The 18,266-nt window shown below is 31.4% G+C and overlaps 1 protein-coding gene across 3 annotated transcripts in view; it reads right to left on the bottom strand.

Moving 5' to 3' along the window:
- LOC145676206 (uncharacterized) overlaps positions 1-18,266 on the bottom strand; it is a 631,920-nt gene that overhangs the window by 478,516 nt on the left and 135,138 nt on the right. The gene's annotated exons all lie outside the window — the stretch shown is intronic.

Below are 18,266 nucleotides of genomic sequence, written 5' to 3'. Positions count from 1 at the left end.
GAAAAGATATCGTTTATATGTTTACAATTTGTAGGAGGTCCAAATTGAATATTTGCTGGAGCTCTACGTTTGCATGGCCGTCTCTTACCACTATCAGTTAACAACTGATCAAGTTTGTGAACAGCTTTTGTTTTTAATGTTTCACCAGCTTCTTTTACGCGTGCACAAACAGATTCTTTAAATGGTTTATCTTCTAATACATCACCCGTTTGTAATGCTTGACGACCTAATATTTTTGCACCTTGTTTAACAAATGGTAATGCAAAACGAAATAATCCTTGAAAGAAACTACCTATACGATGTCCCCGTTAATATACAGGTCCTGAAAAGTATGGAATACCAATTTCGTAATGTCGTCTAAATTTCATTTTCGAAATAATGTTAATGAATGAATTAATTTTTATTAGCAGAGCGCTTAAAATGAAGTGTTACACTCAATGTCCCAGAACAAAATGGAAAATTTCGCCCTGCATTGTCTTTTAGTAGTATTTCAATAGTATTGAAGGAAAATTTTGCAAGAGGTAAATAATGTATATCTTGAAGTGTTATTGTTCGAACTTTACCATATTTAATATTTGATACTGTTGCAATTCTTAATAATGGTGGTTTTGTATTACCTAAAAACTAATATTACATGATATCATTATCAATATAAATTTGACGTGGATCACCAAAATCAACATACGGCTGTTTGAATCCGCGAGAAGAAAGTACAAGATTTTTATTGTCAGGAAATCATAAGTGTAATGCTAATGTTACAGATAAACTAACCGACTCAACGCATTCTCTACGTTCTACTTGTACAATATTTAATACAAATTTTTTACATCTTTTGAAATTTTATTTAATTCTCCAATGATAAGATGTACGGATGGATAATATCCACTCACAATTTTACTTTTTTGCGGTTCATCATTTTTTAGATTATACCAAATAACATTTTCACCATCTGTAACATTTTCACCAATTGGTTTCTGATAATTGAATATTATTTTTAATTGATTTATAAAATGAAACAGATTATTTTTGGATATACATCATTAATAGTATTGGAAATTATACATCCATATCATTTATACATTCAGAAATCATTTTCGTTTAAAGTGAGTGTTAAGTTTGAAGTTCCAAATGCAAATGGATGTTTTAAACCATGTTCATTTTTTAAGTTTACTTCGATTGTGTTAAAATATCTTTTCAACTTTAACATAATGTGGTGTGTGAAATAGAAAACATTTTTCATTTCCATTCTCAATATTATATGCACTAACTTTACGAACTATCAGTCCAATATTTTCCTGTTGTTTTACAATATCAACACAAACATTAATAATATTTGTATTTTATATTCTAAATTACAAAGAAATTTTGCACGTGTTATAGCAGGAAATTGCTGATTAGAAGCTTTTGCAAAAATAGTATCTTGTGCATTAGTTTTATTATCATTTATGAAACCATGTACATGTTTAATGCATGTGTCATTATAATGATACATTGGTCTTTTAATTTTAAAGAATTTTTAATAATATTTTCACTTTTATTTTTATAATATTTTAACAGGCGTGCATGTTGAGGAAAGATTTCTAAAATAGAATGAACGGAAGAATAATATCCTGGTGTGATATCAATAATTTCAAGTTCATCATCAATAATGGACTGAATTAAAAAAATTTTCGTTTTCACAAATATTATAAAAATAATACTATATTAAGTTGTGTTAATGCAACAAACCATTCTCCATCACTTAAGTGGATTGGTTGTGCAAGATTTACTATAAATGAAAAAATTGTGTTATTATTATAAATATCACTACTGGTATATGAAGGTAGAGTTATATAGGAATCATGTTTTATCCGTTGAACTCATTTTGAAGACTGAATAGAATTTGATTTAATCCATGAATTCATACTGGACGGATAACCTAAGCATTTACGTAGATCATACCTTTTTCACGTTTCAATACTTTTTCAATTAAAAATGTTTTGTTTGAATTTAGATTTTCTTTTTATAATTCTTCTGTATAAAATATTCCTTTAAGTTAATCCCCATTCCAATCTTTTAATTTATAAGTAAGTGGGTTAGATGGAATACATTTTTGAATTATGCAAACTTCTTGTGACCATTTTGATAAATATCTTTTCTCTAACTTTTGTTTATATTTACTTACATGTACATATTCACCCGAATGAAATTTACATGTTAATGTCTTTCTATTTATTTTGTTACCGTACAATGTATTCCAAACTTGATCAATAATAGAATGATTTGCATGCACAGATGCCCTTTTAATACTACTATGGTAAGTATGATTATAATTTTCTACAACTTGATCTGAAACATCAATATAACGATATGTAATTTTAACAGAAAAGTAACGATGCAGTTTTTGGTTTAAAATTCGTATAAATCGTTCAGCTAACGCACAGTTAATTTCCGAATGTACACTGTAATGATTAATTTCAGATTTTTAAACAACCGTTTTACATGTTGATTATAAAATTATGTATCTAAATCAGTTTGTACATTAAACACGGGCCTAATTTAAAAAATTAGAAAAAAACTGTGATTGCTTTAACCATTTCAAGGCCTTTTTTGTTTTTAAGGAAACACAATACGCGTCCCGTGAAAAATATCAATACAACATAAAATATATTTATAATTTTTGTTATACTTTGCAATATTTTTCATATCTTCTAAATCCATTTGTAAGTTTCATTCGATGCACGAACATAATATTGTTTACGTCCAAACACTTTACGCGCTGGTGCATGTATATGCATCTTGAAATGCTAACCAATCTTTAATTTTCTTTTTTGATAATTTTGTTTTCTGTTGTAATGTTCTAATACTTGTTAAAAAAGCAGTATTCGTGTATTCATAATATATTTTTGACAATTTTAATAGTTTTACATTTTATATTGTTTCCAATTTTTAAATATATTTGCTACTATTGAAGGATTTTTTGAGTTTTTAACTGTACTATGTGAGTTTACTCTTAGTGTACAAATAAATTCACGGTACTTTAAGTTCGTGTTCGCGGTACTTTTAAACTCATTTGTACCTATTGGATTTCTTGAATATTTCCGTGTACGTACATTATATCTATAATATTAGAACCTAATATTGTTCTTCCTTGAATACGTACAATTCCCAATTGATCCCAATGAATTTTGTTTAAACTCGTAAACAATAGAGATAATAATAATAGATCAATAGAGATGTTTTAATAATAGATCATTTTTCCTTCGATGTGCTTTTGGTAATGATTGTAAGATTTCCGATACAAAGGGCAAAATATAATTATTTTTATCTCCTTACAATACTCTTTCCTGAACATCTTTTTCAATAATCGGTAATGTAATCCATTTTGTGAAACTGTCGAAGTATAATTTAAATATTGATGTAATGATTGTTGATACAATTTCCATTCTTCTTCAATACTAACATCAGTACGTTTTAAAATATTCATTTCTTCATCTAAACATGATTGCTGTGTATTAATAGATTTCATATTTGCATGCATTTGTTGCATAGTATTTTCAGGAACTAAAATAATTTTACGAAATTCCGACATAATTTACGTTCCAAATAAAGTACGTGCTACTGCACCAACAAATGGTCTTAGTATTAATGGTAAAAACACACCACCTTTTTGTAATAAAATTTTGATTTTGTTGTTAAATGCTGTACGTTGCAGCTATAAAGTAAGTAAGATGTTTTTATGTTTATGCTTATGCGTAAACGTTGCTTCTGACGTGAATTCAGCGGAATGTTTCCTTTTGGTATATTTTAGCTACTTGCGAAATAGGACGTTTTAAATCACCGGATGCATGACGTATAAATTATTTCCGCTTTGCACTTTTGCATTTGCACAAAGCAAGGAGAGTACCAATGTGTTGTTTCACCTTCAACACTTGAACTAAACTAAACGTAAACTACTTAATTACCCTTTTAAATTTGCATATACATACAGTGTTTCATCAGGAAAGATATTTGTGCGTAAACGTAATGCTTCATTTGTTTCTTGCTTTAACGCAAATAATAAATAAGTGTGAGGTTCACGTGTTACATCTTTGAACACATTTACAACTTGTTAACTAAAACGTGGCATAATTTGTCTAGCTATATATTGAATTTGCAACTTATCGCGAGGATTTTTAAATACTATAATATAACGTGCATTTAAACTTATATCGCGTGCATGTTTTCCTTTCGGAAATAAATTTTGCACAATGAATATTAAATTATTTTTTTATGATGTGCATATTTTGTAAAACAGATTGCAACATCACCATTTGTTTCTGACATTAAATCATCTAATATTAATAATGAATTTTCTTGTATTCCAAATTTTTCATATTTAAAATACATTCGAAAAATCGTATTTTTGAACATGCGTCCAAGTTTGGTATTACTGCACCATAGCACCAGACAATTTCATTAAATTTTATAGTAAACATTTGTTCACGTTCATTTAATAAGCGATTTACAAATCAGGTTTTACCTGCAGGAGAAAGACCAACAAATAAAATGGTGGCTGGGTGTTGAAATTTTAACATCTTGTTTGAAAATGAATGCATACAGTACTTTACTTTACATAAATACACTCACTGGTTTATAAAACGAACTAAAGCTTCAAATGAGTAGTCTCAAGAACGAGTTTTTATAAAAAAAACGACCCGTAAAAGATAGAGAGCGATTCAATAAATAATTATCACCGACTTTCCAAGGCAAAGAATATAAATATTTAACAAGCTTTCCAAGGAATAAATTTAAAGTCCAAGACAAGGTTCTTCTCTTGACTATTTCATTACGAGAGAATAAATTAAAAATTAATTAATTTAAATATAAAAGATCTAATCAAAATTGCAAAAAACATGTTATATTAAATAGTTTATGTAATAAAAGTTCAGAAAAGAAAAATATATAAATCGTATAATGTAATTAATTGTAAAATACTTACAGATTAAAGTTCACTACAATTTTATTCATGAAATACAATATTATTATTATTACAATTGAACTTATTCTACTAATATTTACATTTTAAAATCATACGCATTATGAAAAAAGATATATATTTTAATTAGTTTCACTTATTTGAAAATTTTTATAGTTATGAAAATGTGATTCAATTGAAAACAATTTTCTTCTTTTTTATTCTTCTGTATCTCAAAGTTTTACATTTTTTAACGAAACAAAATATCTTCAGAGAAAAACATTTTCCTAAACATTATTAAGTCATGTAACAGTTAATTTTAGAAAAGAAAACTATGTTATAAAACTCTGTTCATTCTTCCTAATCTTATTAGATCAAACAGTTTCACAAGAACAATTATTTCGTTTGCGTAACAATATGAACTTTTCTAAAACTTTACTTTGTACGTGCGTTCGATTCCTGCAAGTTTGTTTCATTACATGAAACTCTATTTCAGATGCTAATGCAAACTGTAAATAAAAGTGAAAATGTAACTTTGGAAAAGTAAAAACTGCAAGTTGTAAGAGTAAAGATGCGATTCTGAATATTTTCGTTTCATTACATGAAACCATTTCAGTGTTAATGAAAATGAGATTTGCAATATACGAAATCCAGCTTTGAGAAGTAAAAATGATAAACAAAAATTAATCTATAAATTAAAACAAAAAATGTAAAACTGAAAATAAAAATGGGCCAAATAAAATTAAAAATGGAATTCTTAATATTTCCTTTCATTACATGATACTCTCTTTCAAATACTAATGCAAACTGTAAATAAAATGTAATTCTTAACATGTTCGTTTCATTTTATGAAACTATATTTCAATGTTAAGAAAATACGATTTGCAATACAGGAAATCCAAGTTTGAGAAGTAAAATGATAAACAAAAATTAATCTACAAATTAAACCAAAAAATGTAAAACTGAAAATAAAATAAAAAATGAAAATGCAACTTTGAAAACAAAAAACTGAAAAAATGCAAGTTGAAAATTAAAAGCGCAAGTAAAAACAAACAAGTGTAAAACTGAAAATAAAACAGTGTGAAAGTAAAATTAAAAATGCAATTCACAACTTGTTCGTTCCATTACATTAAAATATTTCTAATGTTGATGCAAAGTGTAAATAAAATTAAAAAATGTAAAACAAATTTTACAAAACAGATGATTTTTTTTAAAACGTAATTCTTAACATGTTTGTTTCATTATATGAAACTTTAATTCAAATGTTAATGCAACTGTAAATAGAAACGAGAAGAGAAGAAATACAATAGAAATTATATTTTCAATGATAAGATCGTTTCCTATTATTTTTTAATTCTTCACATGCTGCTTATAGTTTTTCCATATAAGTTTGTTATGAACAAACAACAAAAATATAAATTATATATATGCATATTTAAAGTTTCTTCAAAATGAAATAAATTCATGTGAAAGAAATCTTAATCGAGAATTCTAAGTTTACTCGTAGAAAACAATAATAAACAACAAACAAATAATATATAATAATAAAAAGATGTCTTTTACATCATTTATAAACAAATCATATTTATATTTCAATAATGTTGATACAAATATTTAAAAAGTAAGTGTTAACGCAAAGCTAAAAATTAATGTTAATTTTTCTTAATATGTTTAACACAATCAATGATTACGAATTCAAATGAAGAAGCACACGTCGGCCAATTTAATGATGAAGTTAAAAGTTTTTCTGATTTCAACAACATAACTTTGCGTCGACGGAAACTTCACTACGTTTTTCCCTTAAGTTACACTCTGCGTTTTCGGTAATAACAGTTTTAATTTTAGTTTTTACTAAGTTTTGCAAACTAGCAGTGCAGTTCGTAACATTTGTCTTATTCATTATATTTTATTAGTTTTCAAATCTAAAGTTGTGCACACTAATTTTTTTTCAAAATATAAATTGAATATTTCACATCCCACATGTAACAAAAAGCATTTAGTAGATTCATACAAAGTGAACGAATAGTTACGAAAAATGAGTGAAAAAACGCATTAGAACAGAAAATAACACTTAAGTTGCAACTTGGGTTAAAAAGACACATTAATTACACAAAACATAATATTGTCTTCTACATATGTTCTTGCACATGATATTTGTATAACATAACGTTAAATATAATTCACACTTAGTAAACTATCCATTCGCTGCAAGATGTAAACGTATTTTAACAGTTCACTTGTTATCATTATATAGATATGGTGCGTTCATATCCTTATCTAATGAAGTCTTTACGGTAAACTTTCCCATATGCAAAGAGGTTATATGCAATATTAAATTGTTCACATGTTTTTTTCGTTACCTGTATGACTGCATAATAGGCAAAAATTTATTCTGGTACACCATGTGTTCTTAGTTGCAAACAGGCACTACCTGCAAGTCCATCATAATCATAAGCTTCACACGTATGCATCCACTTACAGGATTCATGATTATAACACCCAAAACACAGTAAGCAATAATCTGGTTGCCATTAATAATGCTTTTCTTCACACATTCCACATCAACGTTATTATATGTACTCCCATGCGCAAAAAAATTGCGCGTATACTGTAACTCAAGATTTTTCGCATTTATTCCATTTTCCTTACGTTTATGGGTAAAATTCAGTTATTAGTATGTGGATATAATAGAAAGCAATCCATCTAAGGAGATATTTCCAAAAAAATATAATAAAATAATAAAAATATAAGCAAAAAACAAAATTATGCTCGGTTTTGTGTATACTGGCAACGATAATTTCTAGGGATTTTTTCAGTAGCAGATCACAATTGCGGAGGAAATTCAGTAGGGGAGTCGAGGAGTTGGATCAAGGAACTGGATAGTGGAATAAAATGTTGCATTTATTGGTTAAAACCTAGTGTGTAGATTGCCTGCCAAATATAAATTAGCTTCTGTAACTAAGATGTCGTACGAAAATATAGAATTAAACAGAAAAACTCTTATCTTAAGGTTCGAAGCGATACGGACCATGGTTATGAAGATTATTTCTTTAAAAAAAAAGAGCCAACACAACGTAGCCTCCGTGGTTAGGTGGATAGAGTGGCGGAGTCGTAGTTATTTTATTATTTTTATACCACATCGAATTCCATCCCATCCCATCCTTTTTTTTACAAAACATTATAGGACGTGTATAATTTTCATGTTAATAAGAACCGAAACAACATAATAAGGAAATAATTTTTTGGTAGTATCCTTTAATCGACGTATTTATTCAGTATTAGAATACGTGTATTATTGGAAACAGTTATTGTTTTCAGTTTGTAGTCTTGTATGTTACTTCCCGTTCTTGAACAGCAGACAACTCCGGGTTTGTGTGTCAGGAAGAACATACGCGAACTTGAGAGTCTGTCCAGTCTTACCCCTTGTTACATCGACCTGATGTTAAATGATCGTTTATGCGTGTGTGTGTGTGCTCGTCTTTTGCTTTTTAGAGTATTGACTTTCTCTCTCTTTTTTTCATATCCACAAGTGGAAGAATGCTTTCGTTGAACGTAACTAAATTATAGAGATCTATGTATGCGAAACAAGAATATTTCCAAATATAGAATGAATATGAACGATAATCATACCATATTTCTACATTATATAGTAGCGTGAAAAACTGATATTAAAATGATATAACAAACAGGCATAAGCTTTTTTTCTAGCATGGCAACACATTAAAGGTAACTCATTAAATTTTGGGAATTACAAATTATCACCTTACGTGTCGTTGTATTCCTATTCTTTTTCACGTTCAAGCGACGAAAGAAGAAATTGTAGTAATAGTGATAGAAATCGAATCCGAGATTTCAATGAATTCAATTTTCACGCCCCCACATATCGAAAAAGTGATTTTGATGTCTGTCCATCTGTTCGTTTGTTGGTTCGTCACGCTTTTACATGCATTCAAATAGAGGCCATACTTCTCGACGTATCTGGACTTGTTTCAAAAATAGCTGTAAAGATTTTGCTTATTTTTTTTACAAATATAGTTTGAATCATTGCCCTGAAAAAAATACATAAAGTGTAATTCACTGTATGGGATGCGTTTTTTCGAGCAATTTTCTCAATCACATTTCATAAATAATTGTATCATTAATAACCTAACAATATGACACAACTCGTTCGTCCTGTAAACATTCAGAAGAGGTAGTTTACTCTTCTCCGACGATTTTCCCATTAACGCCTGACGCAATTTTGTTCTTATTTCATAAATAAATGTTACATAAATAACCTAACGATATGGTATAATTCCATCATCCTAAAAAGCTAGAAGTGGTATATTGCTTTTCGGGGCAATTTTTACCCTACGATTTTGTCGAGAATGACTCTGGCAATTTTGTTCGTATTTCATAAATAGCATAACTCGTTTGTCCTGAAAATATATACAAGGGATATTTTATTCTTGGGGATGACTTTTTTGACGATTTCTCAGAAAGTACTCACACGCTTTTGCTCATAGTTCACATACAATTATTTCCTTAATAATTCTAATATATTGCGTAAGTTATTTCTAACAGAAATATGACCAATGGGTACTTTACTTTTGGACATAAGTTGCTTCGAACAAAGTTTTCCAGAAACACATTATTTTATTCGCATTTCCCAAATAAATGTTTCAGTAATAGCTGCAGCCAAACACGAGTCAGTTTAAGAAATTCGAGTGAGAAAATTCAGTGCGATTCATCCGTACCCATTCTTAAATATATTTTTAAATGTTACACCTAATCACAATTTTCCTAACAAAATCGAAACTTCTATTTAAATGTGCCTTGTTGTTGCCAAATGGTTCAAGTCCATTGGTTCTGGATTTGATTCCCGGTGAGAGCTAGTGTATTTTTATCCAACGTTAAGGTATAGGTAATAAGTAGGTGCAAAGAGAAAAGTGTTGAAACAAGCCTAACCAACCTAATAAATAATACAAAGAAATAATACAATATTACAAAATTAACAGTTATAGAAGAAACGTTGTTAATATTAGATATTTGCGTGTGAGATTGTCCAACCGATGACTGTCAACTCCAAAGGTAAGAAAGTGAAACATCCTATACCAGGTTAATCAGTGGTCTCTAGGTAAAGCTATCCTACTAGGAAGTGATTGAGATACCAGAAAATGTTGTAATCGCTGGGAGACATGTTAGGAGAATACATTGGGTGAGAAACTTTAACTCATGAATAGTCTGCACCTTCGTTGGTGTACTGAAGTGCGTAGGTGGTGTGTGTTTAGCACATCGGGTTCCTTTGTTGTTAGTCTCAGCTTTCTAGACCGGATGAAGTTATTCCCGGTAGAAAATACAAGAAAATATACATTTCTATTACTATTAAAGTAAATAATTACACTCATTCCCTCGATGTGATACTTGTTTGTTTAACTGTATACAGAGAACTGATCCGTGGAAGAATCGTTCATAATAATAAATAAAATAAACTCGACAAATATTCTTGTAAATAATAGGTAAAAGTTTGCGTCACACTGTTCATTTTGCTCGGCACGCCAGTGTGCCACGTTATCCGGTTGTGGCACACTGGAATATATGGTATGGCTTTCTAATTTTTCAAAACTATTTTAACTGCTTCAATTGAAATGAATTTATAATAATAAGAGAGTGAATTTAGTCTTCTTACCCTTCAATTTAGAAAAAAGTCCGCTAGAATTGTATATATAAAAAATAATAATACTCAGAATTTTATAGAGTAGTTTGTTTGATTCGAAATGACATACTTCGTGCAACTGTTTGGGTTGGAATTATTTGAAATCAAATCTTTAAGTTTTACGACCCACGGTTATACCGGCTAGGCTAAACGACACGGTGATGATGAGAAATGAATGCAATGGTGGAATGAAAAAAGTGGAAGAAAACGGGAGAACCCCGAGAAAAGCGATGCACATGGTGTTTCTCCACCACAAAATTCACTTCGTGCGAGCTGGGGTCGAACCAAGGATCCCATGCACCAAAGGTGAACGCTTTATCACTGAGCCACCGCGGCCCCTCTGAAATTATTTATAGGAGAGAGTGACTACTTTATGAAAACTTGATATCGAACACATTTGTTTAAAAATACCAGCTTCTTGTGAAATATTACTTAATATTCAGGAAAATCTAAGTCAATAACAATAAAATAATAATAATAATAATAATAACTATTATATTATTACTATTATTATTATTATTATTATTATTATTATTATTATTATTATTATTATCTTAAATTAAAAACTCTCTGGACCTAGTGCATTGGTACAATTCCACGAATTAAAAAGAATGTGTTTTTTCTCATGTAAGTGTAGAAGGACTTAATCCCTGTTGCTTTCAATATACGAAGAAAGTGTCCAACTGTCAAATGATATGCTACATAAAATGCCCTATTCAACATAATGTAGTATAGAGTCATTATTCCAGGTTGTCTAAAGAATACTTTCGTTTTAGCAAGAAAGGAAGAAAATAGAAAATACTGAGTTTTAACCTAGTAGAAAGTTTGCAGATTTAAGGGAAAATGCACAGAGTTGTTTGATATAAAATGTAGCTCGGATTAACGGAGTAAAACACCGTAAATATTTTATTGTTTGGAATATACTGGGAGTGACCAAGCCATTACATATGGAAATATCGAAAGAGATACGTTAATGGTGTTAGTTGCAAACTTTTTTAGAAATGAAAGAATTAAGGAAATCTCTAAAACTCTGATATCACAGATCCAAATTGACTGACTGTTAAGTAAAACTACTAAATCTGAGTAAAGCAAAAAAAAAGTATTAATGACCTGTTTTACAGTTTCAGACATATCATTCTCATATCAAAACTACGATAGAAGTAAATTATGAATAAAGGTGAATTCACAGTTCTGGAATACCAGCAAATGATTTTGCTAGATGTAACTTTTCGGAGAACTTTTTTATAATGCTTTAGATTTATTATTATTTTTTTGTTTGTTTGTTTGTTTGTTTGTTTATTAGCTTCCCCATGCCGTAAACGTCGCCAACTCCTAGTAGCCCACTTGCCGGTAAATGGTGATCATCGATATAGCGACGCGTCGAAGGATTGCCGCTAGCGTGCCACTAGTGGCAGGGATTCGGCGAGTCGAAGCAGATATCTAGAATCGGGGATATTGAAGTTACCACCACGTAAGAACGAGGACTTCATTTTGGTCCGCTCTCGTTTGATTTGTCACGGAGAAGCGTAAAGGGACCAACATGAACTATCGCCAGTCATGTGCATACGGTTATTATTATATATTATTTTCCCCTGACGAATTGTTATTATAAAGACAATACTTGAGCTCCGGGGGTCAAGAGTAACTCCTGCCTTTACATCATGAAGTGAAAAATCTTGAGGTGGGTGGGTATAATTGTATGAATTTAGTTGGCAACCGATCACTATCACTATCAAGTGAATATGGGAGAACTATGAAAAAAGTAAATAGACGCTTGCCATTTTGTTATAAAATTACATGACGAGTGCATTTGATTTGATTTCGAACAGTTGTCTCGAAATATACACGGTTAAAGGAGCACTCTGATTAGAAATATTAAAAAATCTTCAACGATTTATCACTCTACAAGCTGTGTCTTCATAATTGCTTCCGTGATGAATTGGGAAGAACACGCAATTAGTAACCCTAAGGTTGATGGATCACGCCCATCTCAGGGCACTTTCGTTTTATTTTTTAAAAAATGTTTTAGACTCATCTTGATGCAAAGAAATTACGCATATAGGCGATTTAACGTATTTTAGAGGAATAATTTTGTGGTTCGTTGGTGTTCCGTCGCTTCTCTGCCAGTGGTGGTATAGTTTTCAAAGCGGAAGTGGGACCAATTTTTGGCTGCGGGACCACCAATTTTTGGGGACATGTCGCTAGTTGCCTATCGGTAGTCCACCGACGCTTACGGCATGGGGTTGTCCCCTCACAAGTGAGGCAGATTGTAATCGACCAAGAGTGTTTTGGAAAAATGGGAAACATCTTCCGACTTCGACTTCTGAATAATCCGTTTAGGATCAAGTGGAATCAAGGCTGCGCCACGGGAAGGTAGAACAAGTGAGGCAATCGTTCCAAGCACTACGCTCGACAGCTTCCGTCTCATTCAAGACTTAGACTCTTCAGGAAAAGTAACAAGTTTATTACTTGTAATTTATTCTTTGAGTCAAAGTATTTTGCAATAAATCATCGTTTTGTAAGATATTTTTACATTTGTATACTATTAATTTCGAAAATTGTACTCATAATATAATTTCCCATCATGGATTTGAAAAAATCAAAGTTGGAACAAAGAATAATCTCCGATCCACATGTCTCTTCATGTTTGATATGGAAGTCTGATTTTCATTATTGACCCTTAATTTATTTTAGTCCTAGGCAACTCGACTCGACGGGATGGCTCTAAGTGAAGACATTCATTTAGATGGTTAAGTAATCAGGAAATTCCTGCTGTTCTTTCACGAAACACAACAGATCTTGAGGGAAAAAATTTTGCTTACCAGGGCGAGGGAGTAAATCATCTGCTTACGTTTGCTTAACTAGGAAGAAGGCAAGGGCGCCGATCCTGGGGGACCGGGCCCGCTCAAAGCTCATGTAGGCCTCCTCTGTATTTATGAATATACAATATTTGGCATAATTTGAGTGTAATTTGTCTTAACATCCTCATATATATATATCTTCTGCATTTGAATGCCCCCCACCTAAATTTACAGAGAAATTGGCGTCCTTGGAAAGTCTAGTGAAATGAATAAAAATGTGATAACGTAATACTTGAATAACTCTATCTAATGGAGGAAAGTAAATTAGTATTCAACACTTCTTTCAGTTTTAAGCATTTCAAAGATTCTCGTAATTTAGTAGCGTCCCGGATTTGTATTTTTGAAGTACGGGAACTTTATCTATACCTTAACGTGGGAATCGGTTTCGGACCATGCACTTAAGCCGCTTAGCCATAAGAGGCACAAGGACTTTTTCTTTCCATTTCCTTAGGAATATTGCGAATGGTATAACATTTAAAACTATGTTTAAAAAAGAATACATATCGACATAATAAGATGATAATCTGATACCTAGGAAATATATTGAATTGTTTTTAATTTGTTGTCACGCTACCAAAACAGTACTTATGCTTTTTTTATTCCAGACTTTTAATATAAGCATTTCAGACTATTGTCTGTTCTAGGACGATACAATTCTAGTTCATGTATATGCTAGCTTTGGAAATACAGTAGAGTTTCGCTTATCCGACATAAACAGGCAGGCAGAACGCTGGATAATATGGATGTGTTAAGAAAAGACCTATTAAAAGTAAAACTTATGAAATAATTTTACATATTACGCATCTAATAATAATGTTTTATAACAAATAATTGCACTGCACTGAATCAGGGACGTATCCAGCGTGAGAGCCTGAGAGCTGTCTCTCTCCGAAACTCAAGCACTTTTTAATAAACTTGCCTTTACCCTTTTGAGGTTCTTTTATATCAGTTTACTAGTAGTCAGTGTCCAAACTTTGGGCAATGTGCTGTTGTCTTGTTATAATTCTAAGAATATACCATAATGCCATTATACCAGGTGCAGTGGCGTATTAAGTGGGGTGGCTTCCGGGCTTAAGCCCCCACGAAATCTTACTTAGTATAGTAAACTAAATGAAATATCTTGCAGAATTTTCACATTTCCTGGCAAAGTCCCCCCGAAAGTTAGCACAACCCCTCCCGAAACAAAATCGTAAATACGCCAATAACCAGGTGGAATTAAAGAACAGTTTTAAATAGGATTAACATTTCGTTTCCGTTCTGTTTTTACCTTTAATATATTAGAACGGTACACTCCATGTCTTCTTGCTATTTTTGTTATGTGATATACGTAGCAGACAGTTTTCTTTAGTTGCATTTCTCTCGAAAATATGTTTCATTTTGTTTGTGCTATAATGCAGTTTCCAAAATAAACCGGTTTATAAATGAAAAGTAGGTAAAAGTTTAAGAGAAGTACAGAACTGTTGCATTATTATTATTATTATTATTATATTATTATTATTATTATTATTATTATTATTATTATTATTATTATTATTATTATTATTATTATTTAAAAAGATTAGAATTACGTGCTTACGAGGATACGTGTTGGGCCTCCTCCGAATAGAAAACCTGGATACGTGTCTGCACTAAATGATAGACGTATGAGTCAAGGTGTAGACGGGTGCGATAGGCGATAGACTCCACAGCATGAGAAATAGATTAAGACCACAACTTGCAGATCTTCTTGCCGATTGGTGCTATTTGCAATGATATATCGGATCATACGGTATGTGGAACAAAGGATGGTCGGATAAGCGAAACCATGGTGTATTGGTGTTTCACGCACCTAAACCTGTAAAATGTTTGTATAAACAATTATCTTTCACTCCCTAGCTAAATTTGTGGGTATGATCACACACCTTGCCTCATAAAATATAGTCTTATAAAGAAAAAAATATTTTTTTTAGCTAAAACCTAAAGAAAAGCCAACTTTTTTTTTTAATAATGGCAAACTAGCCCACTTCATCACGATAAATCACGTTTGGTACTAAGATATCTTTTTATGTCCGTATGTATCCTTCACACTTCGTTGGAGACAAAATTGTTTTTCCCCAAGAAAACAGGATGAGAGAAACTATACAACAGCATGAACAGAAAACAATAACTATTAACAATAGTTCTCTAATCCTGGATAAATACGTCATTACAGCAAAATATCAGTAAGTTGTCCTTATTATATTGCTTCGGTTCTTATTAACATGAAAATTATAATGTTTTGTAAAAGAATAGAAGAAGAAGAAGAAGAAAAAGAAACGGGATGGGATGGGATGGAATTCGATGTGGTGTCAAAATAATAAAATAACTACGACTCCGCTACTCTACCCACCGAACCACGGAGGCTACGTGGTGTTTGCTCCTTTTTTTAAAGAAATAATCTTCATAACCATGGTCCGTATCGCTTCAAACCTGAAGATAAGAGTTTTTCTGTTTAATTCTATATTTTTGTACGACATCTTAGTTACAGAAGCTAATTTATATTTGGCAGGCAATCTACACACTAGGTTTTAACCAATAAATGCAACATTTTACTCTAGTATCCAGTTTCTTGATCCAACTCCTCGACTCCCCTACTGAATTGCCTCCGCAATTGTGATCTGCTACTGAAAAATCCCTAGAAATCATCGTTGCCAGTATACACAAAATCGAGCATAATTTTGTTTTTTGCTTATATTTTTATTATTTTATTATATTTTTTGGAAATATCTCCTTAGATGGATTGCTTTCTATTATCTCCACATACTAATAACTGAATTTTACCCATAAACGTAAGGAAAATGGAATAAATGCGAAAAATCTTGAGTTACAGTATACGCGCATTTTTTTTTTTTTTTTTTTTTTTTTTGCGCATGGGAGTACATGGGCACGTAATGTTTTGTAAATTACTTAATGATGATGGGGAATCCTCGCGAGATTCTGAAGAATCACTGATTGTATATGCTTCATCTTCTTCCAATTTTCCGTGCTCGTGGGTTTACTCGGGGTTCTCCCGTTTCCTCCCACTTTCTTCATTCCACCATTTCACTCATCTCTCATCATCACCGTCTCCTTTAGTCTAACTGGTATAATCGTGGGACGTAAAACTTAAAGATTTTTCTTCCAATTTTAATTTTGGAAAGATTCGTTATCTTCAGCTCCTACTTCTGATTGATGTGTATAATGAGAGACAACTTCATCATCATCATCATCATCGGAAGTATAAATTATTTCCTCAGTGTCACTGCATGAAACATCGGAGTTCCACTCAAATTCGTTGGCTGCCACAATCTCGCGCTGAATAATTGCTTCTTCTGGTGTCAGTTACAACGATACTTTATATTTTTCAAAGTAAAGTATTTAAAGAAGAATCTATGTTGACGAAGTGAATCACGTGATGCGTTCACAATAATGATATTTTTTCCACAAGGGTCATACGTCCGCGCATGCCTGCGCGTATTTTTCCGTTCGCGCGTCCACGCATGCACCGCTCACCCCGCAACGCGTTTCCGGGACCGGCCGCCAGTGTGCTTGCTCAAACAAGATTTTCCCGCCTTCCAAAATGTTAACATTGTTAAAACGTATAGTGTTTTCTGTGAATTCAAGGTATACGTACGGTAAGTACATGTGCTGTTTTTCATATACATCAAAGGAATATGATACGATAGTAATCAATAATTTTATTACATCGGTGCAAGCATTTCGGAATGTATTTGCTTACATTAAAAATTTTCTCATATCATACAAAGAAAACCCGCTTCCTTTTTAATAAAACACCTAAAGCAAATAGCTGCGCTCTAACAAAATATCTTTCTTTCATCTCCTTCCACTATTTCTTTATCATCAAAATCTAACATATGAGTTTTTCCCACCCCCTTCCATTATTCTCTTTGTTCATACCCCGACAAAGGATTTTTATTTTACCCCTAACAGCAGGTTTATTATAGCCTATTCTTTAACATATACATTAACAATTACTTTTATGATACCCTGTTCTTCAACATATACATTAACAATAACTTTTATGATACCCTATTCTTCTCTATCTACAATAACAAAAGGCTTTATGACCTTTTTTTGTATATAACAATCAAATTTACCTCCCCCTCTTTCTTTACATTTCTCTTATAGACTACTCAGTTTGCAACACTACATAAAAATATACTGTTATAAGCTTTCATTTAACTCATAGGATTGAAATCTGCAATAACCCGACATAGTGGCATTTGAAAAAAAATATAACTATGTTAGGTTGGCTACTCCTAGTAGTATTACAAACTGTCCTACAGTGCCCCCTTCCGATATATGCATAGTACTTAATTTAAGCGTATTCTCTCTATCAATTTCAAAGTTACAAGGGCATATTAAGATAAATGATCTACCCTGTATATAATGATAATGTACTTTTAATATACGCAGAACACTATTAATATATAGGCTACATAAATATCAAGGCTAGTTTAGTAATCAAGTAACGGAATAATGTGCTCACGCACTCTCATAAGAATTTGACGAATACATCAAGTTTTCACTCATTATTCTTGGGGACAATCCATCAGATCCAGAACAAGCTAAAAGACACAATCACATGCCTTATTTATGTCCTTGCCTTATTTGAGTATTATGCAAAGATTTGAATTTCCCTAGGTAATATACTATATTTCAAGTAAGCCTTAATTTTTATCTTTGAATTTTAAGGAAAGCGACATAATGAGCTACTATTTATAAGATCCAATAATTTAATGGTCCAATTTTAGCT

The sequence above is a fragment of the Thermobia domestica genome, chromosome 18, assembly GCF_964235325.1.
Source record: "Thermobia domestica chromosome 18, izTheDome1.hap1.1, whole genome shotgun sequence".
Taxonomy (NCBI): Eukaryota; Metazoa; Arthropoda; class Insecta; order Zygentoma; family Lepismatidae; genus Thermobia; species Thermobia domestica.
This window is presented reverse-complemented; position numbering and strand designations above follow the sequence as displayed.